This window comes from Plecotus auritus (genome assembly GCF_963455305.1).
Source record: "Plecotus auritus genome assembly, chromosome: 5".
In the NCBI taxonomy this organism is placed as follows: Eukaryota; Metazoa; Chordata; class Mammalia; order Chiroptera; family Vespertilionidae; genus Plecotus; species Plecotus auritus.
In genome coordinates this window covers 21,580,165-21,605,257 of record NC_137776.1, presented here as the reverse complement: position 1 = coordinate 21,605,257, position 25,093 = coordinate 21,580,165, and the positions used below count along the sequence as shown (strand labels likewise).

At 44.2% G+C, this 25,093-nt stretch overlaps 1 long non-coding RNA gene across 2 annotated transcripts; it reads right to left on the bottom strand.

Annotated features, from left to right (window-relative positions):
- Positions 1-679: 679 nt before the first annotated feature.
- On the bottom strand, positions 680-24,037 carry LOC308249655. Of its 2 annotated transcripts, XR_013960760.1 has the most exons (4): positions 23,899-24,037; positions 14,057-14,154; positions 1,218-1,367; positions 680-904 (listed from the first exon to the last, which is right to left on the bottom strand). It is a non-coding gene; the product is annotated as an uncharacterized lncRNA (long non-coding RNA). The 2 variants fall into 2 exon arrangements; XR_013960759.1 differs by having other exon boundaries at positions 680-1,367.
- Positions 24,038-25,093: the final 1,056 nt, after the last annotated feature.

Here is a 25,093-nt window from a genome sequence, read left to right as displayed (position 1 = left end):
TTCAGCTAACACTTTATCAATAACACGTTCTAATTACATCTGAGGCTTTGAAAAGATGCCTCTGTATGATAATTACTGTAAAGCAGATTTTAGTCACAGGGACTGAATTGCACAGAAGAAATAGAGAGTTTATTGAAGAGCATCATTTGATTGCAATTGCAGATCTTGACAATGCTTGAACAACGGGCATCCCAACCCCACTCCTGCCACTGCCCCTATACATCAAGTGAATAAGTCACATTTGCATGTGCAAATGGTCCAGAGGCCATCTAACCACTCCCAAGGCCAGATGGGGCTGGTTGGAGGGGGGACGGGGTATAACTGAGTTCCAAGCCATGTATTAGATAAAATGGAGCTTATATCTTGATCCCAGAAATTCAAAAGCCTTATGGTTAAGTCAGCTTCTAGACAAACACAGGGCCCAAGAAGAACCAGCACCCCAAGGTTCTGCCATCAGATTGAACACACTTCAGACCTGAAGTCAGAGTCCCTGAAGATGCCTGTGTGCGTAGGGTGGGCTGTTTCTGCCCATCTGGGGCCTCTTCATCTAACTCCTCATCTCAGCCCAGATTTCCCCCGTCCCCCAATCCATGCCCAGCCAGTGTGTGCTGCTTGTGTGATCAGCAAGTCGTTTAGGGAAAAGCCTTTTAATTAAGAGGAGAGCAACACATTATTAAATCAGATTTATTTATTACCCCGCCATCTGGCCAGAACTCCTCCCAGCCCTCTCCTCCGAGCCCGCACAGGCACAAAAAAGGGACAAAGAGAATGGAAAGAGAGGAGACCTGGGTTTGTCTGAACTTGGAACGGACCCTCCGCCCCTTCCTGGAAGCAGGGTGAAGGTTCTGGGAGGACTTCTCAGGATTGTTTCCATATGGTAGAAACGGAGTCTCTGTTTTCTTGCCTACGGAACAGGGACAAATCTGCCTACCTCACAGTGAGACGTCTGGCACAGGGGCTGGCATAGGGGAGGCACTGGGGAAATGTAAGTTAAATCCAAAGCCAGTGAATTAGCAGCTTTGTTATAAGGTGATGATGGTGGCAGCCATGGGTGGCAGCAGTGGCAGGAGTGAGACAATAGAAAGTTTCCTCCCCGTAAACCGCCACTGGTTATCTTTCTGTTGTGACACACAGGGGCATGCATCCTCCTCTCCCTCACAAATATCAGGGAGCTCAGGAAATCCAGGTCCAAACGCTTGCCTGTCCCCACTCCAAACCTGGATGTCAGGTGCCATCCTAAGGAAAAAGCAGCTGGAGATTCCCGTGTCTGCCTTGGGCATGATAAGAAGAGGGGCTGAGAGGCGCTTAGAGTTCAAAGTGGAACTGAGGGGTGTGTTTCAACAGGAAGCAGCTCAGCGAGGACTACCCTGGAAGACATAATGAAATAGATGCGAGTTCCCAAAAGTACAATCACCACCAATGTGACAGCTATGAATGAAGACTAATGCAGGGATATTGGAGACTCGGTTTCCATTAGCAGCATTTCTGTTAGTGATAAGATTTTCCACAATAGTGAGCAACTCCTGGTAAAGCATGGAGCAAAATAAAGTATACTTTCCTGTAATTTACATAGTAGTGCCATTCTTAGTGTATACTTAGTGTATATTAAGAACCATTTAAAAAAGTCCTTCTGTTTACATATAAAACCGAATTACATTCTAAAGCTCAACTTACAAGTAAGTTTCCAACCCCATAATGTCTAGCGGGACATTTTAAAGTTGTGGAGCACAGGGGAAGGCATGCACAGAATTGTCACCCAGATTGCAAAGGACAAAATTGCCCAGGTCCCTGCCTCTGCTTGTCAGGTATGGGATTTCTACCCATCATTGGGACAACCCAAAACACTCCCCACCTTTCCAAAATGTCCCATAGGGGAATGATCCTGGGCTAGACTGAAATTTAAAATGTGAATCAAATGAAATTAAGTGAAAAATGTGAATCAAATTAAATGACAACCATGAAATTTAAATGTAAAACCAAACCAAACCAAAACAAAACAAAAATCCAGCCCTGATACAATTAAGAGCTTTTGAACTGGGCTTGGGATGATATGAAAGAATTTTTGTTCATTTTGCTTGGTATATAACAAAATAATTTTATGTAAAAATACAGACAAACATGCATACAATAATGCAAGAGAGTAAATCTCAACAGTGACCGTCTGAGTACAATATGTTTATGAGCTTTACAGAAAACACTTCCCGGGGTGGCTGCTCAGCTCACAAAGACTCACTCTTCTTTGGAAACTTGCCCCATACAGTACTCAAGGTGAGCCCTCAGGTGTGGAGTGTGCATCATATACCCTCTGTACCTGTTGATTGTTCTCTGTGTGTGTGTGTGGCGGGGGGGGGGGGGGAGGGGGGGGCACACCTGACCCATTCAAGCCCATTGGATGATCTTTCACAGAAGCTTGGCACTTGAGCTTGGCATGGGAGCCTGGGCTGTGAGCTGAGTCACATGAAAGCACTCCCAGGAAAAGCCATGCACTGTGGGTGCAGGGGTCTCCAGAAGCACCCCGTTTCCTGCCCTGCGTGGGGTTCGGCCATTCAGTGCTTCATGGTTTCTGTAAGACACTGCAGCATCCTTCCCCAAATTCCCATTTCTTTGTGTTCAAACCAGCTCAAGTTGAATTATTTAAACTAAAGAATCTTAGTAAGATGTTTTCATTCTGGAGACAACATGCCAGGAGAGGATTTAAGATTAAAGATTGGCTATCACAGATGAGGTCCCTTGGAAGTGAGAATTGGAGAAATTATTTGGTTCCTCAATGTGGTTATATTTAGATAAATCCTACCAAGGGGAATGCAGCTGAACTTGGCAAATTGTCTCTCTTTACATATATTGGAAATTATATTTAAACTAGAGTCCCGATGCACAAAATTTGTGCAAGGGGCTTGGCCTTCACAGCCTCGGCGGCTTGCCTCAGCCCTCGCAGCCCCAGCTTCATCCGGAAGGTCGTCCAGAAGGATGTCCGAAAGGAGGTCCAGAAGGTCATTCAACTGTCCGGTCTAATTAGCATATTATGCTTTTATTATTATAGATAGAATAACTGTATTAGCCAGCTTCCAAAAGGGCTCCCAATGATGCTTGCTTATTGACATTCACATTCTTTTTTAAAAAGTATATTTTTATTAATTTCAGAGAGGAAGGGAGAGGGAGAGAGATAGAAACATTAATGATGAGAGAGACTCATTGATCAGCTGCCTCCCGCAGGCCCCCTATTGGGTCTGCAATCAGGGTGGGTACCCTGACTGGGAATTGAACCCTGACCTCCTGGTTCATAGGTCGATGATCAACCACTGAGCCACACCGGCAGGCAACATTCACATTTTTGGTTTGTTCTCTTCCATATTGAATAGGGCTGTGTAAGCAATAAAATATTGCAAAATATTGTGGAATCTGACTTCTAAGGCCCAGTCATAGAAGACATTGAGGCTTTCACCTTCTTCTGTCTTGGGTCAGAAGTGGGGGCTAGTCCTAGCCAAGGGGACTAGCCCCTATGTCATGAGGACATTAAAGCAGCCTTTTGGAGAGGCCCATCTGGTGAGCAGCTGAGGCCTCCTGCCACCAGCCAGCCCCACCTTCCTGTCAGGTGAGTGGCCCATCTTAGAAGAGAATCCTACAGCTCCACTCAAGCCCTTAGATGGTACAACCCTGGCTGACATCTTGATTGCAATCTCAAGCCTAAACCAGTGAAACTGTGAGGTGCTAATGTTTGCTGTTGTTTTAAGCCACTATGTCTTGAGATAATTTGTTACACTCTGATAGATAAATCTAAAAAGTTCAAACTCCTCACAATGACCTACAAGGCCCTAGGTGGTGTGCCTTCCTCTCCCCAGTTACATCTTTGAACCCTTTTCTTAGTCTTTGCCCTCTCATTCTGTTGCAGATACAATGGCCACCCTGATTTTTCTGGAACATTCCAGGTGCACTCCTGCCTCAGGTACTTTGCATTTGTGGGTTTCTCTGCCTGAATCACCCTTTCCCCAGACATTCAAATTACTTGCTCCCTCACCTCCTTCAAGTCTTGGTTCAAACTTACCTTCTTATTGAAACCTTTCCTGATAGCTGTATTTAAAGTTAAAATTCTTCACCTCACTTGACAATTTCAACTCCTTCTGCTTTATTTTTTCTATAACCCTTATTAGTATTTAACATACTATATGTTTATCTATCTTCTTTATTTTTATATCTACGAGGGCAAGGATTTTTGTGGGTTTGTGTATTACATCCTTAACGTCTAAAACAGTGCCTGGCACATGCACACAGGATGTTCTCAACAACTGTTTGTTAAGTGAATGAATAAATGATTTAATCTAGTTAGCTTAAAAACATGAAACTCATTATATGGGTTTCTTGTAGCAAAATTAGAAACTATGATAAGCCTTAAGGATGAAGTAAGAATGAGCTTCTGGAAATATCAGGTATTTGCTATGTATCTTTCTTGACTGCTTTCATCAATGCTCTTTGAGTTGTAAGGAATGGAAATCTACTCTGGCTGCCCTAAACACAGGGCTATTATCAATGCCACAGTGGATTCCAGAGAAACCTACAGAGTATCCCTGGGCCTCAAGAGACCTAAACTCCACCAGACACCAAAACTGCTCTTTCTGGCTCTGTGGGGCCTTCAGATCTCCCTCCCAAGGAACCTCTGATTCATCTGTTCACCTGCTTAATCTTCTCTCTCTGAAGACCACTCTTTTTGCTCATTCATTCGTTTACACGTTGCCCTCCTGTCTGCCTGGAGTTTCCATGATGTTTCATTTTCATTGGCTCAGTCTGTTATTGTCCCAATTCCAAGTTCCAAGAAGACTGATTATTCCAGCTTGGGCCAGGCAGACTCATCTGGTGGGCAGGATCACAAGTCTGTTAATTTACTAGGGCTGTCATAAACTGGGTGGTTTAAACAACAGAAATCAACATCTCACATTTCTGGAGGGGATAAGATCACTGTGTCAGTAGGGTTGGTTCCTCTGTTGGTCTGGGGGACTCTTTGGCTTTCTTTGGCTTCTGCTGCATCACCCCAATCCCTGTCTTCATTTCCACATGGTGTTCCCTCTGTGTGTATGTTTGTGTCCAAATTCCTCTTTTTATTGGATTAGGGACCACCCGAATGACCTTATCTTAACTTCATCACCTGCAAAGATCCTATTTCCAAATAATGTCATAATCAAAGGTCTGAGAGTTAGGATTGCAACATCTTTTAGGGTACCACAATTCAATCCATGACAGTCACAGTGAAATAGTCAATAGATTTGTGCCTATAAATGGCTGTGAGTAGTAGAAACAATTATATTTGTTTGATACCAACATTTTCTTCTATGTAAATAAATATAACATTTCTTGCAAAAATGGAATCATTCTGCATAGTGTTTCTTTAACAATACATTGTGAAATTTTTCTCATGTCAATAGCACATTTTATCTTTTTCTTAAAGGCTATGTAGAATTACTAGTATATTATGCAAATATATTATAATTTATTTAAGCAATGTCTTGTTAGATTTTTTTCATTTTTTGTTATTTTGTACAATACTGTAATGAATATCTTCATCTCTAAATCTTTGAGCACATTAATAATTATTTCTTTAGGATAACTTCCTGGAAGTAGAATTAGTGGTTCAAAGAATATGGCATTTTAAAAGCTTTTGATATATATTGTCAAGTTGATTTTCAGGATGTTGTTGAGAATGCCTGACTCCCAACATCTTTGCTACTACCCAATAGAGTATTTGTGGTCAGCCAAAGTCAAAGAGATTACAAAATATTTTTTATTTCTATTCTTGGACTAAGATTTAATTTTTTACACATATTTATTAGTCATATGCATTTCTTGCTTGGAGGAATTGTCCATTCATTTGCTTTGCCTAGTTTAGTACTGAACTTATTTTTTTCTTATTGATTTGTATCCATTTTCTACCTTAGAGATATTGACCTAGTATATGTTGTAGCTATTTTCCTATGGCTTCATTTTAATTACAATGCTTTGGAAATACAGGCATTTGCACTCTATCAAAAATTTCCTTTGTGTATTTTCCAATACTTTCATGCTTAGAGAGTTTCTCCATCCATTGAGGGAATAGACAATCATGTCTAGTTCTTATTTTCCCCCCAGTGGCTTGTATATTTACATTTAAAATGTTGCTCTCATCACCTCTGGTAGATTAAGTATGGCTGCAAATTCTTCGCTACTCTTACATTTGAGAGGTAGAGTCTAATTATTTTCTTCTTGAATCTGGCTTTGGAGAATCGCTTAAACATCGTAGAAATGATATCCTAGGAATGCAGAAGCTGGGTAGAGCACTGAGTCTCCATGTAAGAAGTCTGACTACCTTAAGCCACCATGCTGGAGAGGTTATGTGCAAGCATTTGACCATTCCAGCTAAGCCCAGAGTTCTAGCCATTTGTACCAATGCAAACAGAGTATCATTAAGTAACCTCTGTCAACACTAAATGGAACAAAAGATGAATGGAGCCCAAGATCTTGACCCATAAACTCATGATACATAATGAATACCAGTGTTGTTTTAAGCCACTAAATTGTAGGGTAATGTTATATAGCAATAGATTACCAGAACATTCCATCTTTCCTAAAGTATTATAACAGAAGCTGAGAGCTACAGGAAAAAGTACTGGAGGTGCAGGAAAATGGAAGAGTCAAGAGCTTCAACAAGAATATTCTCATCGATTAGTAATGACTGATGATATTAAAAGTAGCAAGGTTTACAGTTGACATGTACTTGAAGCAGAAAAAAAAGGCAAATCAATTCCACTCCTACACATTTTGAGAAAAAGCTTTTTTAAAATAAATTGAAATCCACAGAGCGTTTTTAATGTACCATATACAGCATGAGGCCCTTGACACAGATTTTTCTCATTTAGTCCTCAACAGATTCCTTTGGGGACGGGGGGGGAGGGGGGGGGTAGCTGCCATGATCAGAGGAGAAAATGAAGGTTTTCAAAGATTCAGTTGTGGCCATGGCCACAGAGCCAGAACTAGGCTTTGAATCCTTGTGTCTGAGCCTCCACACTTGACCACAGGATTCGCCTTCTTTCAGGGTGATGCTCTGATATCACTTGCAAAAATTTCCCTTTCGCCAGGGAACAGGTCTGGATGCCCTCTCCCCCACCAGATCTTACCATTTAGATGCCTCTAAGTCTGTTACATCAGAGGACTGAGCCAGACACTCTCCAGCCTCTCTTCCAGATCTTGTAAAGCTGTGGTTCCTAAAATTGAGCCAAGGGCCTGGAAACATGGATGATGGCCATGAAAACAAGTGGTCTCTCTGAGCCCAGGATTCAGATGCCTTTTCCTACCTGAGGTCCTGGGAGGGCCGGGGTAGAGTCATGTGGGCAAGAAGGTCCTGAGGGAAGGGATCATGTCTAATTCATTCCTGTGTCTGCAGAGCCCAACACAATGTCGGGCCCCTCAGGACATGTCTGGTGTTATAAAAGAAAGTGCTTCACATCACAGTGGCCTGAGCTGAGATCCCAGCCCTCTGAGACCCTCAAACCATGTCAGAGAGCTTCCTGGAGATCTGCCTTACCCATGTCCAGGAACAAGTCCGTGAGGTTATTTCACTCTGCCTTATCCTGACCCACTGCTCTGGCCATTGACCCTCATGCTATTCCTACTAGATACAGCTGCCATGTGATGGCCACTCATTCTACTTTTCTGGTCTCAAGGAGGGGATGGTTCCCTCAGCCGCTACAGCATCTCAGAGACAGTCTTTGAATCTTAAGAAGACTTTTCTCTAAGTCTGGGATTAATAAAAGAAATTATGAAAATTCAGAAATATTAAAATCTCTTGCTCTGTATCAGGTGCATCCTCCAGATCTGTTTACTTGCTTGGCTGCTGGCTTGCCTAGGTTGGCAAAGGGCAGCCCTCCCTCTGCCCCAGCAGGCATTCACATTACAAATACCCCAGAGCTGTTCTTGGCTTTGGGACACCAACAGGAGCGATATCCTACTCCAGGGAGAACAAATATTTTTTGTTTTCCAATGTACATTCTTCTTCTTATATCCTTATAGCTAACATCCAATTAAATTTGTGCCAGGATGATTGACAATGGGAATGTCCAAATGCTTCAAGGACAAGCCCTCCCCCACCCCTTCCCCCACCAGGTATGTCTGGCCCAGATAAGATAATCACAGAATGGTGGGATATGAATTCATTCCTTCAGTTGAGTTCTTTAGTCCTGTCCACTAGCACTTTGCTAGTGAATGAATAAATTATCTGACCCAATTGAGGTACCCACCTTGATTCCAACCAATAAGGCCTATACCAAGCATCTTAAGTATTCAGAGAGCTTCCCTTTCATGCCAGAGCCTATAAATTCTTAGCGCAAGGCCCAACCCCTCCTTTGGCTGTTGTGTGCTCTACAAGCCCAGGATCATTAATCACTCTGCCGCCTGGCAGGCTCTTCCTGCCAGCAATGATTCCCTCTGACCCTCCTGTCCATCTTCCTCCCTCAGCCCAGCCTCTGACAGAGCAGAGCGAAGGCTCACACCTGTCAGAATGGGGTGGACAGAATCAATCATCAGGGTCATGAATCTCTTTCACTGCCCCTTCCTGCACCCCACCATTTCATCCCGATATTTCTCAAGAGCATGCCAGGATTTTTAATTTTTTCTGGGGTTGGCCAAGGGGAAGTGTTGACAAGAAATGGGAAAGAATTTATGGGACAACAGCAACAATAATTGGAGAGCCCTATAGAACTTAGAAACACTGCGATGTCTGGCTGCAGCAAGCACAAGGAAAACTTGTGGTGCAGACTTTCTGGGGGTCTGGGGACCCAAAAGTCTATGACCCACTGGGGTTTCTTGGCTTCATGTGGGAAAAAATTCAAAGACGAGCCAGCGTAGAGTTTAAAGTGAAAAAGTTTATTAGTAAAGCAGTGGGACAGAGAGTGGCTACTCCACAGGCAGAGCAGCCCACCCTAGTGGGGTTTACTTTTTCAATTGAGTCTCATTTAATCAGGGGTAAGGCATTCAACAAAGGGGAGGGATATGCAGTATTTTTCCAGGAAAGGGTTGGAGACTTTTCTGAAGAGCCCCATTGGCCATAGTGTGACCTTATATGGGATTTCCCTTGCCCACCATGGCAGTGTGGGGTGTGTCATTTAGTATGCTAATGTGTTACAATGAGCACTTAATGAGGCTAGGGGTTACTCCTAGGTGAAATTAGTCACCATGTTGAATGGAGCTGGTCTTCTGCTGATTGTAAGCCATAAATTCATTGGGGGTTGGCCTTCCTAGCTCCTTAATAGTTCTTGTAGCCCTTATTGGTTACAGCCGTTTCGCCACATACCCTATCTCACTTGGACCCAGATTTCCATACAGAAAAAAATGAAATAGGAGTGCAAAGAAGGCAGACTATGTTGTCTTGTTTGTGGGCCTCTTGGCCTTATTTTCACTAAAGTCTACTGCCTAATTTCTTCAAGGCCCAGATCATATGGGCACGAATGAATGGAGTGATTGGTGCCTTTGTAGGAGGCGAAATTGCAAAGTAGGCCACTCTTGTCTTCTTTCAGCCCCTGGCAGTATTAGCTCTTTGTGCTAAAAGGAGCAGACACAAGGGCCTTCCTTCCATTTCCAGGAAACCTGCTTTAACGGTGACCTGCTGGGAAACATGCTCCATCCTTTGTCATCTAAAACCTTCATGACTCTAACAACGGTTGGAATTGCAGGCCTGATAAGAAGGGAGGGTGTCCTAGGCAGGTGGGTAGAGAAGGTATTTTTAGGCAACCAGAACCTTAGAGAACCCATCAAATCACAGGGGCCCGCCCACTCCACCTGTGTGTCAGCTTTAAATTTGGATTCAATTTTTTGGTGGCACAAAAGATTCTGTGCCTCCTGCCATTGGGAGAGCCCCTCCTCCCACTCTGCTGTCTCCAGTTATTCTGCCCTCCAGCATCCAGCTGGCTCCGACTCAGCCTGAAGGAGAGCAGGCGGCCAGTCCAGCCTTGTCAGACTGGCCATCTGTCCCAGCCAAGGGTGAGGGTCCCTCCCGCCTGTCCCAGAGCTTCCCAGGGCTGCTGACACAGCTGCTCCAGAAAGAAGATATTAAAGTGTGTGTTCCCATGGGTGCCACTAATATAAGATTCGGATGCTGGGAAAGTCAGGCCAAATGCCCAATTTCTGCATGGACTGCTTCATAAAATGGGACCCAGTGTTGGGAAGGTGAAGTGAGGGAGAATGAATAGGGGTAGAATAGTCAAGACATAAGGCTTCTGGCCCTGGTTCTGCTACTTCGTAACTGCATGACCTTGGAAATCATGCCTCTCTCTGGGCCTGTTTCCTCCTCTGTAAAATGAGAAAGTGGGATAGGATGTATCTAAGTTTCCTTTTAACTCTTTCCTTTTATAGATCCAGTATCATCTAATAAGACCAAATATCTGTATGGAGCATGTAGGCAAAATCTATAATGAGTCAGCAGGATTTGAAATTGTGACAAGTGTTTATATTTGAGGCCCATACTTTCCTTAATTTCATTAATATTTTAGGCAGAAGTATTCTGTTGTATTTGGGAAAGGCAGGCTGGGGAGATTGGGTGGTGCCTCATTTACTTTATTTGCTGATATAGTCATAGTCAAAGGGTTCAGATTAACTTGAGTGTAGCTGTCATCCAAAGTGCTTTCTCTTTTGTCTGTTCTGAGGTGACTTTCTGATGCTGGAGGCTCTATTCCTATTCCACCTGTATCTTTTAGACCCCTTTTTATTGCAAGGGACAGAAAACTCAACTCCAATGGACTAAAGCCAAGCAAAGAAAATGTATTGTCTCATATATCTGAACCATTGTCACTAAAATTCATTTCTTCTCCCTCCTCTCAGCTCTGCATCCTCTGTATTTTCTCATGTTAGGTAGGATTTCCCTTTGTGATCACAAGAGAACATCCCAAAACTCTCAGAGTTACATACATTCATGTTGAATTTGAGCTGCAAACAACAGAAAATCTGACTCAAGTTAGCTTAACAATAAAGAAACTTTTCACCTCACATAAGAAGAAATCCAAAGACATGGTGAGGTACAGATTGGTTAATTAAGTGACTCAACAATGTCATCAAGGGCCCATTTTTTTTCTACTCCTTCATTTTCAATATCAATTATTTTCTCAGAAAGGCTCCCCTCATGGTGACATATCATTGTCATATCTGGACATAGCAATGTGCAGGAAAAACTATGTCTTCCTCCAACTCTTTCTTCAGGAAAAGAAAATGTTTTCTAGAATCTCATATTTTATGGAACAGAACTGCCTACTCATATTTTATGGAACAGAACTGCCTCACTTGCCCATTCCTCAACCAATCACTGGCAAGTGGAATAAAATTACCATGGTTAGCTTAGACTAGTGGTTTTCAACCAGGGAAGATGTCCCATAGGAGCCATTTGACAATATCTAAAGACATTTTTGGTTGTCACAAATGTAATGGGCAGTGCTACTGGAATCTAGTGGGCAGAGGGCAGAGATGCTGCTCAACATTCTAGAGTGCATAGGATAGTCCCTGATAACAAAGAACTATCTGGTCCAAAATGTCAGTAGTGCTGAGATTGAAAGTCCCTTGCTTAGATAATCACCTAGGATGATTAGTAGAAAGTCAACCATAATGTCTTCTACAGTGTTCTACCTGGAACATAGCAATAGTCCTAGTAAGATCTCACTATATTTTATTGGTCTGACTATATCACATGTCCACCCCTGAACCAATTACTATGTACAAGGGAATGAGAGATAATGAATGGTTTAAGCCTAGGTCACATGTTCCACCTCTGAGCCAGGGATGAGTCAACTCTACCCAAAGACATGAGCTGAGAGTGGGGAAGGAAAGGGTGATATTCCAGAGAGAATTGGGGATGATAATCAAGATGAGGGGAATAGATGCTGGGCAACAAAAACAGCAGATGACCACCAAGAGACTACAGAGGAAAAAAACTGTGTTTGTGCTTAGACTCAAAATAGCAGCAGCAGCAGTAGGAGGTCAATGGAACTGTCTAGGAACATTCTGGGCTGGCGCCTGTGAATTACTCATTCCACATGGTCATTCCTGTGGCTTTAATTACCTCTATCCAAGCAGCACTTTTCACCTAAGGAGATGCTCAGTCAACCTGGCAAAGTGAAATCAGAAGGAACAGAGAAAAGGGTGTGAGGGAGGAAGGAGGTGTCAGCTAAGAAAGGTGCCAAGAGTGAGCGAGCTGTGGTACAGACAGGTGTGCTGTGTGTTCCCAACCATACCTGGTTTTGTGCCCTGCAGCTGAGCTCTTAGGACTGCATCACCCAGCTCTCTTTGTTCTCTGGCTTCTGGTTGGCTTTGGCTAACAGTTGGCATTATCAGAAGATGAAAGGGAAGGAGGAGAGATTCAGATATTTATTCCTCATGATTACTCCCTGCTTTGTCATGATTCTGGCAGTGTCTACATCCTACTATGCCCAGTGCTTCTGTTGGGTGGTTTTCCTTCCATGGTGCCACTTTCATTTATTTCATACTAGAAGCCTGGTGCATAAAATACGTGCACAGGTGTGGTCCCTAGGCTTGGATGGCGATTGAAGCACAAGCGTCTGGTGTGGAAGGGCAGGTCCCAGCTGACCTCTGGGCCCTGTGCAGCCCCCTCCGCCTAAGTCAATGGTCGGCAAACTGCAGCTCTGTTGACTAATGAGTTTGCTGACCACTGGCCTAAGTCATCAGGCTCCTGTCTGGCTCCCTTAGTGCCTGGGAGCCAGGTGGCGGCCCCACCCCCTATCACCACTGCTGGTCACCATCTGAGGAGTGATCGGCAGGGCAATCAGGCCCCACTCACATCCGCCTTGGCCTGGCATTGCCCACTCACCTGCCCCACCATCCCGTCATGGTCCCGCTCCCAGGGCCCATCGGGGCCAGCACCGTGTTGCTGACACCCACCATGTTCCGTGCCGCCCCTTGGTGGTCAGTGCTCGTCATAGCGAGTGGTTGAACTCCTGGTTGAACTCCCAGTTGAGGGGACAATTTGCATATTAGACTTTTATTATATAGGATTACTATCTCCTCCTTTTTCTCCTTCAGGCCTAAAGGTGGCATTAACTCCCCGTTGTTACCTTCTTGGGTGTCTCAACACTCCCCATTGGTTCACTTAATCTTACTAATACATCTGTCTGTATATAGTATCTTCATTAGAAAGCCTCTGAGTGTGTTGTCTGGTCTCCCCAAGAATCCTGATGAATACAGCAGGCAGGTGGCGGATACAAGATCCTCTCATGTTAGACTATGAGCCTCAATTACATCCAATATTCATGAGCCTGAAGAATATCCTGTTTTTTAAGGCTTAGACTTCTTGGGAAGCCTATTAGTTAAAATGGTATATTCAAGGGTTATTCTCCCTCTCTCTTTCCAATTCCTGTCAACCTTTTTTCTCTTTAATATAAGCAAGTAGAAAGTGTGCCTACCATGCTAGATTTGATAATGGTGACTACCATTTCTTGATCACTTATAGTATGCATAAACTATGCTATGCTTTATCTCATCTAATCCACACAAGGAATTTTTGGGTTCAATACTATTGTTCTTCCCAGTTCATAGAAGAGGGAACTATAAAAGAGGCTCAGAGAGTTAAGTAACTTACCCAACATAAAACAACTGGTATGTGGCTATGGTGGTTAATACCAGTGGCCACCAATATTTCTGATTCTTTTATACTTCTTGGAAATATGGAAAACTATATTCCCCATCTGTCTTTGTAATTGGAGAGGGTCTTGTGACTAGTGTTGCCAATGGGCTGAGACTTCAAGTGACAAGGTACTCCTGGGATGACACATTTCAGAGCTGGCATGTGATCTGTAATGCCTGATTTGTCTGCCACTGTGGTCACATGAGCATGCTTTGAAATGGGGGCAGAGGGTGAGAGGGTGCCATAAGATTTAAGCAGTCTAGATTGCTGAGCCTCTTCATGAAGGCAGCTGCCCTGCAGTTAAATTTATTGTGTTAAGAAATAGAAAATATGGCCCTAGCTTGTTTGGCTCAGCAGACAGAGCGTCGGCCTGTGGACCAAAGGGTCCTGGGTTCAATTCTGGTCAAGGGCACGTACCTTGGTTGCAGGCTTCTCCCCAGCCTGGGCTCTGGTCAGGGCTTATGCAGTTTCACATCGATGTTTCTCTCTGTCTTTCCCTTTCTCTTCCACTTTCCCTAAAAATCAACGGAAAAATATCTTCAGGTAGGATTAACAACAACAACAAAAAAAGCCAAAAGAGAAAAAAGAAAAAAGAAATAGAAAATATGGTGCTGTTCATTACCAAACCTATCCTGACTGAAATAGTGGAGGAACTGGGATCAAAACCAACTCTTTTTGGACCAAAAGTCATTGTCCTTAGGCAATGAACAATAGTGCTTCTTTCTGTCTTACTATCCAAGAATATTTCTCAGATAGAGTTATGGCCTTGAAGTGATCAGATAAAGGGGACCTAAGAAAGAAAAGTGATGTTGATGAGGACTCCTACTAGAGGAATAAAATATTTAGGAAAGAGGTTAGCAAAAAATTATACCTATCTTTCCTTTGCTCATTGTATCAATAAACAAAGAAAGAAAACAAAAAAGAGGATTCCTTAGAAAACTTTATAGTTAGGTCCTTCAGGATTTTTGCTTTTGGGAATTAATTGTAGCTGTTCCTTATTGAAAACAATTTTGCAATCCATCTCTAGGGAAGCATGAATGGGAATACTCTCTGCCTTGAAATAGAAGTTCCATACAGCCCTTCCATCTGCAAGCAGGCAGGGTCTTCATTTGGGTCACTGTCTCCCTGTGTGGCTTCTCTCTTTCACGGTTCAATAAAAACCATTTATGGGTTTAAGACTATTTATTAATCTTAACCATCTTCTCCTTTCAGCCTTCTGTCACCCATCACTCCCAAATCCCAAAGATCGGCAGGCCATGTCTCTGTATCTAAGTTTGGAAAAAAGCCAGGTAATGAGGCCAGTGTCCCCAAATCTAAAGGCACTTTGTGTAATAATCACAGTCCCTCCAGGTTACTAGGAAACCTGAGTTTAAAGGGATTACATTGGAAACCAAGGTGCTAAAGTGACCCCATTTTCTTGAATAAAGAAGATAACATTTTCTAATAAAAAAAGATTGACAAAGTAGGTGGCCCCTATTGCTCACATATTCATATTCCTATGGATGAGAACACAGCACCCGCTCTTACCCATATTCCCAAGCATGTGCACATGGGTCCCCACACTGGGAACAGCAATGAGAGGATCTGCTAATTAGCATCATGTTTACACATTTATTGTCAACTATAATTACTTGTTTATTAGAACAGAATCTTTCCTGTTTATTGCAGTCATTATGGTCTGTCAGTAAGAGACAATGTTCTTGAATTTCACGAATATGTGTGAATTGCACAAATCTTGCCAGCCTTAGCCAGGACCAACTCTCAATGAAAACGTTTGGAGAAGGTAATTCTCAAGAAAGCATGGGATTTTATTTCGGTTAATAAGGAGTTATCCTGCCCAACAGAACTGCAAACAATCTCTTACCCAAGGAATTGGCAACAAACACCTTAGTTTCCACTAGTCCATGTTTCTCTTCCTCAGTGTTAATGCCAGGCACTGTGCTAGGCAATTACTTGGTATGTGTGTTTTCAGTCCATTTTCACCACAACCTTCCAAGGGTCCCATCTTCTAGATAAGGACACTAAGGTTCAGAGAGGTCAAGTGACTTGCATTAGGGATATGCCTCGGATGCATACCCAGGCCTTTCTTACACAGCCCCTGCTTTGTTCATTCTGCACAAACACACTCACACACCCCACTCACATGCCATTCCCTACATGAGTGCATTGGAATGCTGGCTGGTCTTGTGTTTTTTTTTTTTTTTAACACACACCTGCAGGGGTGTCCATAAAGGGAATCTTCTGGGAGATAGGACCAGGAGCAGGAGGTGGAGGCTCAAGGTCATAAAAGGAGAGCAGAGGTAATAACAGCATGATAGGCAGGGCCACTGGTGATGGGAAGAGGTCATGTTTGCTGAGGAAGTTGAAAAACTCAATGCCTACCTAGCTGGGGGTTTGGAAACCCAAAATTTATTTGTCTGGCTGTTGTGGATGGGGTTGGGCAAACAGATAATTAAAAATCATTAGTTAGGCCCCTGATTATATTTAATCTTTTTTGCTTTTGCAGATGGTTGATGGGGGCCAAGTTTGTGGCACATAAATGATCCCCAAGGAGGAGTAGGGGGTCGCCACCATCATAATGGGAATAGCCAACTGTGACTGAGTGGACTATGCCAGACGCCATGTGAGAGGCTATCCACAATTTTCTCACATTTAGTCTTTGTGTCACTCTATGAGGTTGGTTCTATTTTGTTTGCAGGAAACAAGCACAGAGAGGTTAAGTGAAGTGGCCAAGTTCACACAACCATGAGCCATCCAGTCAGGACGCCATGTCCCACCCTCTCTGCTGTAACAGACTCTGTGACACACCCACATACTAAGTACCTTTTACTATCTGGACTCTGGTCAATGAGAATGCATTCTGGATTTCAAGAGGCAACTTTGTGTTTTCTTACATTTTTACATTGAAGTATTTGGTATTTACTTACACAAGAGCAAAGTGCACAAATCTTAAGTGGGTAGCTTCATGGATTTTCACACAGTTATATATTCATGTAATGGCTCTCTATAGCCATAACTATATGAATCTGAAAAGGTAGAAATGATAAACACTGCAGGAAATGTAGGTACAATTTTTAAAAAAATCTCCAGGTAATATTACTTGGATCATGTGATCCAGCATGCACATGGATGGTGTTATAGCCATCTTGTTATAATTCATAGATCTCAAGTCTTCCCCACTTTAGGGGGTTGTGAATTCAGATGCTCGGGTGTATGAGGCACAAGGTGGCATAAACCAGGATGCTAAGGGGCTCTCGTTGTGTTTATATCCATTTCGCTTCACATCTCAGGCACAGGTAAACTTTTGTGCTTTCCACACAGGGAAACCCTGACATATCTTGTGAATTTCCCAAGGGAAGGAGGCTACATAAGTTCAAGGTTTTATTATTGCTATGTATGTATCTAAAAATCAATAGTTCTATCTGTCTGGCTATCAACCTACATGTGCACATTGGGTAGTCATTTCAAACAGGCTCTTTTTAAAGCCACATTGAATTAAGTGGGCTCTCTGTTAAAATGGGTTATGTGTGCATGGCTAAAGTTTGCAGGATGTGAGTATCAGCACACATGTGAACTGGGGGAGTTTGTGGTACGAATACAGATTACATTTTTATTTTGGATGATGTATGTATGTGTACACACACATGCATTGTAGATGCCTAGAATTCTATGATTGGTCATATGTCACTGGGACAAGATGATATGTTACCAAAGAGGGCAGAGCTTTTTCCCTCTGATGGACAAAAGCCCTCATGTTCTGGGACCAGATTGGGATGGACACATCAGAGGCACATCCAGAGGAGCCTGGGAAATCTTCGGCTAAGACCACCTCCCACTTTGTCCCAGCCTCACTCTGCACAGGCAACTGCCCTCTCAGCACAATGGAAAAGCCGATTCTGTCTTTCATGTCCACTGCTTTATTTTAGGCTTTTTGAATATTTAATAATACCATTTGTCTTCCCAGAAAAAGAGCTCAGAGAAGCCTGCGCAGTCATCGGTACAGGAGATGAGCAGCAGGGCTGTGGCTGACATTGGGCAGGCTGGCCAGCCATTCCCTCCAGGAGCATCCCAAATTGCAAACTCCTACAGAAGGCTCTGGACTGAGGCTGTGCCAGAGAGAGGAGTCCACACAGGTGGCTTCAGGCACCAGTCAGCAGCCTTAGAGAGGAAGAGGAAGTGCTGAGAAGGTATCAAGTGACCAGAACATGAAGTGAGAAGGAAACCAGAGACATATTTTCTACCCACATATGCAGGTTTGGCTCAAATTCAGGTGGCTGCTGTGTATTTCATAGACTGGAGAAGTTAGAATGAACCACATTGCTCTTCTGATCCCAAGCAGACATTTTATAGACTGGGAAACAGAGGCCCAGATTGTAGCCAGTCCCTGAAGTCATACAGCTGATTAGGGGCCAAGCTGTTTCTATAACCCAAGCCTCTATTTCCATTCTTGGGATGGTTAAGTTATGCTGCAGTAATAAATAGCTCCACATTTTCTGTTTCTTAACACGATAAAACACAACAAAAGTTTATTTTGCCCTTTCTCACCACCTAGTTCTGCCAGTCCACCCACGTGCTAGTGGGTCATTCCCTATCATGTTACCCTGTTTAGTTTTTTAATAGCACTTATCAACATATGGAATTAACTTACTTGTTTGCCCACTTATCTGTTTTCTACACTAGGATCTGAACTTTGTGAGAGCAAAGCCTTCATCTGATGCATTCCTGTCCCCAGGAATGGTCCCGACTCCAGTGGTGAACACATAAATACCTTCTCTGCACCTTTTCCACGTCACTATCTTGCCTTCTTTGGATATTGGTTTGGAACTTGCTTTTTACTCACTCATGTCTGGAGAAGAAGATCAACTCCTAGCAGGGGTGTGGCCAGCCCTGCTTCTGTGGTGCCTGATAACTGGGAGGGTAGGAGCCTGGCTTTGAAATTCATCTGAGCCAGTGTTCTCCACTGTGGAGCTAAGTGCCATCAGTTTTGGTTTCAGAATCGCCCAAGGAACTAGACAAAACAAAACAAAATACCAACCCCAAGTCCCATTCCAGACAAATAAGTCAGAATCCCTAGAGGTAAGAATCTACCCAGGAATCTTTTAATAAGCACCATGGCAATCTTTACAGCACACAGGCTGGAAAGAAGCTCTCCCAGGTTTTAAGCTTAGCCCACCAATCACACACACCAAAATAGTTATTTTTCCTGGTGAGCACTCACATTACACTTGCATTGTCTTGTGAATGATCAAACTCTGAGGTCAGAGTAGAGTACCTTGAGGTGCAGAGAGCATGGGCACAGTGGCTGATATAACCTGATCTCTGAAGGAACATCCCATCACTTTTGCTGTATTCTATTTATTAGAAACAGGTCACTAGGTCCAGCTCTACATTCAAAAGGAGGGGCTTACACAAGGGCATGAATACCAGGAGGTGGGGATGATTGAGAGCTCTTCTAGAAGCTGCCTGCTACACCTTAACCTGAATTTTGAATTATCTTTTCACATGGGACACAGTATGTCAGACAGATAATAACTGTATGGGGTACTGTATCTGGTACCTGAAATTTTAATTTAAAATTCAGTGTTGCATCCTAAGAACAGCATAGACTTTAGGTTGAGAGAAGCTGCAATTAGAATCTCAACTTTGGTGTTCACCAACTGTATCACCTTAGACTTAGTTTCTCTGAGCTTGTTATATTTTTATCCAAAAATAATGTGGAAAATACCTACCACCTAAGTAGTTTTGAGGACCGAAAATCACTTGCTCAAGGCACATGTAAAAATGCAGATTTCCAGGTTGCTCCCTAAGAAAGCCTTATCTGGTAAACTTGGAGTGACTCCTTAAGAATTTTTAGTTTTAATAAGTGCCCAAGTGTTTCTAAGTACACATGAATAGGTGTGTGGCTCAGTACATGGTAGCTATTAATAATTTGCATGAGAACAGTAATTCTGCAATTATCTATTATTTTTGTTGTTAATCCTCACCCGAGGATATTTTTTCATTGATCTTTAGAGAGAGTGGAAGGGAGGGGGAGAGACACAGAGAGAGAAACATCAATGTGAGAGAGACACATCCATTGGTTGCCTCCTACACTCACCCTGACTAGGGTCAGGGATTGAGCCTACAATTGAGGTATGTGCTCTTGACTGGAATCAAACCCATGACCCTTCAGTCCGCAGGCCAATGCTCCATCCGCTGAGTCAAGCCGGCTAGGACTCTGTAATTATTTTTAAAGAACTTTATGTTTGAAGAGAGTCAACTGCAATAGGATGGAGAGCAAAGCAAACTGTATTGAGGATTAGAAGACGTACAAGTTCTAGCCTTTGTCTGACACATACTTTGCTGTAGGATCTTAGGTACAGAACTACCAGCCGTGGGCAAACTACAGCCCGCGGGCCGCATCCGGCCCATTCGGCTGTTCTATCCAGCCCACGGAGCCGAAAGAGCGGAGGGTTCTCTTGCTCTCCCCTCCGCTCCTTTACTTTGAATTTATATTAGTTCACACAAACACTCCATCCATGCTTTTGTTCCGGCCCTCCGGTCCAGTTTAAGAACCCATTGTGGTCCTCGAGTCAAAAAGTTTGCCCACCCCTGAATTCTGGCTCACTTTCCCCCCAGCCCCTGTAAAATGCCTGCTAGCCTGAATACTGTCTGTCTGGGTAAAGAAGAAACAATAGCTGCTAGCATGGGATCCTTTTAGGGCTCCCCTGGTTGGAGAAACCAGTGCAATGGCCTCCATAATAATTCTTTTAGAAACTCTGTGTCTCTTTTCTTCCTGCAGACTATTCCTTGGTGGCTCTCATTCCTCTGCTGCTCTAATTCACATGACCCCAGCATCTCCACATGTAATGAAATATATCTGAAAACAACCTCATTTAAAAGAATAAATCTATTAAGGAGCTGAGAACTTTCTGGCATGAAATGAAAAATATTGATTGCTTCTCACCTGTTAGCAGTAAAATCCCATCCAGTTAATTAACCTGCTCAGAGATAAAGTTTATTTCTGCCCTTCACCTTCAGCTCCAACTCTTTAAACCCATTAATACAAGTACCTGGTCAATGAATAAATCTCCCAGAGTGGTGTTTGGGGTCTTCTGTGATCTGGCTCCAGCCTAACTTTCTGACTTCACTTCCAGCTACTTACCTTCAAGTACCTTCCACTCTAGTTGAATGGAAGAGCTAATGTATCCAGCATTTCCACTCCCACAATATGCTTCCCTCCTCTGAATTCTACATATTTTAACTCAGTTCAGATGTTACTTACTGAAAAGGGCATCCCTAGAGCTCTGGCATCTTAACCTTCCCACTTCTCTCCTAACTGCTGCCCAGTTGTAAGCATTAATTACCACCTTATTCTAAACACTTCCACAACATTGAATACCTTTGTAGCATTTATTATTTTATACCTTCTATTATGCTTATGTAAACATTTATAGTACTAGACCCTTGAGAATGCAATTCCAATTTATTTTTGTGTCCCCCACATCTCCCAACACAATGCCTTGCCTATGATTAGTGTTCAGTAAATATTTTTTTAATGCTTAAATGGAGACTCATTGATTTAACATTTTCTTTATTGTGGCTTTTACTCTTGGGGCTCACAACCGCTATTTCATCAGAAGCACAAGGAGGCTCTAACTCAGTGAAGTGCTTTTCAGGATTTACATTATATTTAAAACAGAACTTTCAAGCCTTTCAGTCTTTCTGAAGACAGTCCTGTGGTTGCTTCCCATCCTTAGCAGCTTTCTCTTTCTAGATATCCTGATTTCAGTGGGAGGGTCAGGAAAGACAGTCTTCTTATAGATATTGCCCCTTTCTATGACTCTGAATACAGACTTCATATGGCTTTTCTATCTCCTGTTCCAATTTACTTGCATGCCACACTTGGAGCTAGCATTTTACCAGCACAAAAACAGATAGCTGACTTTAGGTAAAACAGATATTTCATCATGTATGAAAGCCCTCACATGTATGCGTTTCTCCCCTTCAAGTTAGATGCATACATGGTAGCTTCACTAAACAAAAAGGCCATTCATTCATTCATCCACTCACTCACTCAATCAGTATTCATTTTCTTGGTCACCCACCAGACTTTACCAGTAGGTGCTATATGATGCGCTGATGATTCAAATACAAATACTGGTTCCTGCCTTCGAGGAGCTGAGTCTTGTAAAGGGAGATGAATGTATGATGAGACCATTATTATACAGTGAGATTTACACAACAGAGGCAGGCACAGGGTGATGTGGAGCCCAGAGAATTTGCTTTGAGAACAGATGGATTTTTTTAAACAAATAAATGCTTTTTACAGCACAGTGGTCATGTGCTGATACCAATAATATACACATTATTTTGTACTTATTAATAGCATCAGCAGCATCTTCAAATCCCTCACTCTGGGCCAGGTCTCCACTGCCTTGGTGGGTACTGAAGCTTGATTCAAACAAGCAGCCACACGGGCTTAACCAAGACCTAGACTTAGGTCCTTGCTCCTGAGAGCTTGTAAGAAGGAATCATTCAAGGAGATGGCAGCAAAGGGGGTAATTTTCTCTTGATTCATAGGGCTGAACTTCATGCCAATGATATTTTGGTGCAGAGATTTTGAATGCTATTCTGTCTATGGCTCCACCATTTCTAAGGACATTGCCACAGCTGTGTGGATGACTCACTGGGATAACTTGTGCAAGTCTATGGCCCTGGAGGTGTGTGTGTGTGTGTGTGTGAGAGAGAGAGAGAGAGAGAGAGAGAGAGAGAGAGAGAGAGAGAGAAGAGAGAGAGAGAGAGAGAGAGAGAGAGAGAGAGAGAGAGAGAGAGGCCTCTGAGGAGAGGCAAGAAAGCAATGCTGCAAACATTGAGCATTTGTACAGACCACTTTAAGTTTTCTTTTTCTTGCTCATCACATTTGGGGACTAATTTTCTACTTTCCTGCTCACTAGAAACTTTTTGAGGAGAATGGAGTAGGGTGACATGAGTCAGATAAAGAATAAGAAAAGAAATTTCAAATCCATTTCAAATTACCTTGTGTCAGTGGCTTAGTGAAAGGCTGGAGATATTAAGATGAGGCTGTAACATTACTTTAGATTCTTATGCTCCACAATTGAAAGAGGTCTATGTCTTGGAGTAATTAATGATGACTCTGGTGATATAGGTGGTGGTCATAATCCATTCAACAAATATGTATTGAGCACCTACTACATGCCATCACTGACCTAGACACATGGGATCGAAATGGACCCCCTTTAATAAATCTCTGTCATTGGAGCTTAAATTCTAGAAGAAACTGGCAAAAATGGTGCTAGCATTCCCCTTCTTGTTTGAAGTATTTCCTCTCATAAGTTCCTAGTCATGAAGGGCTTGTTCTCCATTAAGTGCCAGTATCGGCTCGAGATTCATAAAACTTTATCTCTTCCAAAGCTTGGAGATTGTTATCTGCTTAAAATGTTTATATGAGCAGAGCAATGGACTCCGGTTCAGACGTAGAAGTCTGTGTATGTGCGTTGAGGGGTGGGTGGGGGCGGTGATAGTGTACAGTGGGAAGAAATTCTACAACCCTACTCTCCACTGATACTTTCCAGCTGGGGGAAAATACACGTTAATACCCGAATTGCTCCCCTCCAGCCCACTTGCCTTTTCCCTCTCTGCCTCCACTTCGCTCCCTCCTCCCTTCCTTTCTAAATCCCTCCCTCTCCTCCTTCCTTCCCTTTCCTTTGGTCCCTCCCTCGCTCAGTTCTTCTCTCCTCTGGCTCCCTTTCTCTCTAGCCTCTTTCCCTCTCATCCTCTTTCCCTCCTCCATCCCTCCGCGTCTGCTCCAGGCCCCCACCTGCAGGGCACGCGGGGTCTGGGTGGGAGCTGTCCACTCGCCTGGGGTGCTGAATGCAGCAGCGGCGGCGGCAGCGGCAGAGGCAGAGGCAGAGATAACTGGGAGGTTTCTTAGCTCCACGAACACCGTTTCCAGTCCTCAGACAGTCAACTCACAGCCCACGCCACCTCTATTCCAGCACCACCCTTTGGGACCTGAGCCAAGGGGCAGCGGTCGAGGCGGCGGGTGCTGAGCAACGGCGGAAGACGAGACAACACCTGGCAGCAGCCTGGAATCTGATTTGCTTCCTCTCCCCTGTTAGAAGAGATATATTTATATACGGTTTTGGGGAGTCGCGAGAACCAAGCTGGAGCCAAGTGTGGACTACATCCCACCTGGGCCACACTGCTTCGGTTCCCTCTCCCCACCTTCAACCGGCACCGCAAACCAGCCTTCTTACCTCGTTGCATCTGCGGAGAGAGGTAGCAACAGCGAGCCCAGCCAGCCAGAGGCGGTGGCGAGAAGGGAGTGGCGGCGTGGGGGCTGGGGGCGAAGAGAGCCGGCGAGGCCGCCCTTGGTGGAGGTAGCGGGGGCAGAGCTGCGGTGAGGACCCCGCAGCCGCCCTCCTTCGCTCCCACCCCTCCAGGAGCACTCTTTCCGATTATTTGAGAACCGAATTATTCCTCTTCCACTAGTACCATCTCATTTTTTATTACCTCCCTTTCCCACTCCTCAGCCTCCCCCACCCTACGCCGGCCTCGCCTCTGGTTGCATGGCAGCGCTGCCCCGGCGCGGGGGCTCAGGGCCAGCCCCCCGGGAAGGAGGAGGATCATGAAGCCTGGAGTCGCAGCCACGCCGGACCGCGAGCGGCAGCCAGAGGAGCCCCCGCCCCGGAGACACCCAGACGCCGACCAGCAGTCGCCACCGCCTTCGCAGCAGCCTCGCCGGCCGCGGGCAGACCCAGAGCCAGACCAGGAGGGCGACCACCGTCCAGCGGAGGACGAAGAGGAGAACGCGAGGCCACACACCAGCCCGGACCTGCCCTTCTCCTGGCCCTCGCCCCTCGCCGGAAGGGACCTTTGATGGAGCCCAGGGGAGGGGTCCGAGGATTTACAGACTGTCGCAGGGTGGGCTAAAGGCTGAGGTCATGTAACTACTTCCTTCTGTCCCTTTCTACACGCCCTTCTTCTCTACCCCTTTTCTCTGCTCCACTGCCTCCCGCCCTCCCTTCCCCCTTACACACCCTTCTTCCAGGAAGAAGGCGCTTTGCAAGGGTTAAAACATCTTTTCTTTTCCTCCTTTCTTTCCCCGTCCTCGGTTCCTTATTTCCCCACCTTTATTCTCCCGATTAGCTTTCCCTTGTTTGTGCAGCCCTTCGGCTGCAGCCTGCAGCGGCAAAGCACAAGACCCTTGGCCAAGTTCACCTGTAATCCCTTCCCCCAATCCAACTGCTCTCTTAAAAGCAACACCGGTGCTTCTGGGGTTAATTGCCCCAGTTTTCTGCCCAGGAGAATTAAAACTTGTCCCAACCTCCTCTCCTTCCTATCTTACCTTCCACAACCAATTTCTGGCTACCTGAGGAAACAATTTTTCCCCTCTCACACATGCAGTCTTCAATTCTTCATTGAGCTAGTTTACCCTAATCCCAGCTCAGT